Source organism: Limulus polyphemus, unplaced genomic scaffold (genome assembly GCF_000517525.1).
Source record: "Limulus polyphemus unplaced genomic scaffold, Limulus_polyphemus-2.1.2 Scaffold2309, whole genome shotgun sequence".
In the NCBI taxonomy this organism is placed as follows: Eukaryota; Metazoa; Arthropoda; class Merostomata; order Xiphosura; family Limulidae; genus Limulus; species Limulus polyphemus.
Window position 1 is genome coordinate 130628 of NW_013667919.1, and position 2504 is coordinate 133131.

Here is a 2504-nt window from a genome sequence, read left to right on the forward strand (position 1 = left end):
TTACGTTTTTTTAAACTTTTAACTTAAGTTACTTACTAGTACGTTACGTTAACGTAACGTACTACGTACGTTAGTAGTAAGTAATACTTACTTCTTATATATATATATATATATATATATATATATATATATATACCTTAAAATCTGTAAATAATGAAGTTAAAGTGTACTTCTTGTCACAAAAAAACATTACCGAGATCTTCGTGTAAAATCTAAAAAGTTAGAATATACATATCTTGTTAAAATATATATGGCCATTTAATTTATATCCTTGACAAATATGCCAATGCAAGTGAGAACTGGCAAAGAGTAACTTGGTGAATTGTAGGGTGTAGACATAGGTCTTTACATCACTTGTAGAGTTACTTATATAGAACTTTGTGCAGAGTTTTTACACTCTCAACTTCTAGATTTTTCGGGTAATGAAAAATATTAATTTTGTCTTTTTATTGAAAATGGAGCATTTTTAAGAATATGTTATATACATGATGTAATTTGTAAATGTTGGTGTAGTTTACCTGAAAACATTTTCTACATGCTTTCAAGAATTGACATTTTGTTCTTGTGTTTTTTAACTACAATTGTTTTTGAAATTATATCAGACCCCTGATTTAGAAGTGCCCCATGTTTATCCACTAGCCAGTAAATGTAACAAATGTCTAGGTGTGTTTTGATGTCAATTAATTTAACTTAGAACAAGTTTTATTGGATTGTTTTCTCCCCATATTATTCGTGATATTTTTGTATTAGTAGACTGTTAATGATTTCATTGCTGCAGTGATGGATTGCGTCAAGTTGATAATTTATTAAATTTAAGTTTACAATAAAGTTTTGCTATGGTTTATATCCTGTAGTTTCTGAGAAATTAAATAATGAACAGAGCAGTTTTTTTTTCTTTTTTATCTAATTTCTTGAAAAAATTTAAGCTCTGAAAAACCCGAAAATCTTTAAGAATTTTGCTACTAATCAGGAACTGATATCTTAGTTGTACTGCATTCATGTCTTTGTTGTAACTAATATTTGATATGCTGATTTATTTATTTATTATTATTATTATTATAACTTTTTTTTGAAGATTAATGATTATATTCAATGTAGGGGGGTAATTTAAGGCATGAGTTGATTAAGTAGGTGTAATAATGTGAAAAGGGAAGTGGGAATTAAAATCAACAAATCTTGTGTAATCACGAAAACTTGTGATAAAATAAATGTTCGATATTTCATACTGAATACTTAGGTTTTTATCTCCCCCTCCCCCATTGTTTTGATGATGCAATACAATTTTGTTTGTTTCTCCCATAGCAAATAAATCATCAGCCACCCCAGGCAGCAAACATCCCAAGCCCTCAGTCATCTAATGAACTCTTCAGACCTAGTCTAGATTCTATCACTAGTCTAAGTTCTGACCTGCATGATCTTTCTATTCAGGAACCAACCACACCTCACACTCAATCTCGACTTTCCCAGTGGAAGTTACCATCTATGGACAAAGGTGACAGATGCTCACCTATTAGAAATGTTGGAAATAATTATAATGGTTCAGGAGAGTTCAGTCGTGCACCTGGAACTATGTCAAAGCCCATATCTTCAAACAGCTCACATTCCATGTCTAACGTACATTCTGTAATCGGTCAAGGCAACGGTACCTGGTCTACTCTACCACGCACACAGAAAAGTACTGGCACCTGGCCTGAGCCCTCAGCAGCTCCTGATAATCTCTCTGATAAAAGGATTACATCTCCAAGTAGCAGTATGGGCATGAATAATTTAGCCATTTCTTCATCGGCAACTCTTACAGAGCCCCCAAGCAACAACTCTTCAGAAATTGAAAAGAAAGAACCAGTAACCTCGGCTTTTCAAATTCCACAACTGCTAACTCAAATTTGCAACCCACGTATAACCTGACTGATCTCGTGGCAGAATTTGAACCTGGAAAACCATGGAAGGGTAATTCACACACAAAAAATATTGAAGATGATCCCCACATTACTCCAGGTAGTGTGGCTCGCTCACCTCTCTCTTTACACAGCATCAAGGAACCAGATTTTCTAGGTTGGTCATCTAAATCCAGACCTCCCACCACCACTGGTGGCGATTCTCTTGCAGCATCACTTGCCTCACTGACTTGGGCTTTCAATCCAGCCTTATCTAGTGGGAGGTATGTGATTTTTTGTTGCTGTTCTTTTTCTTCATGTTTTAGATTTATAAACCAGTTTACCGAAATGAAATTCTTTGGCTCAAATATTCCATCTTGTGGTACTACCTTTAACTAAATGGGTCTGATTTTATTTTTTTCATGTTCACATTTCTTGGATTTTTTCTGTTGGGATAATAAGATTACTGTTTCTTTTAGTTTGTTTGTTGTTGTCATTATTATTTAGATTTTGGCCCAATGTCTTCAAACTGGAATTTTTTTTTTTTTTTTCTTTTCGTATTTCTTAGAACCTGGCTTACGAGTGTTCTTGTTTATTAATTATTTAATAGAGTTTAGTTTGGTAGTTTTA

The 2504-nt window shown here is 33.3% G+C and overlaps 1 pseudogene; it reads left to right on the forward strand.

Annotated features, from left to right (window-relative positions):
• Positions 1-2504, forward strand: part of LOC106466580 — a 34167-nt pseudogene that overhangs the window by 19208 nt on the left and 12455 nt on the right.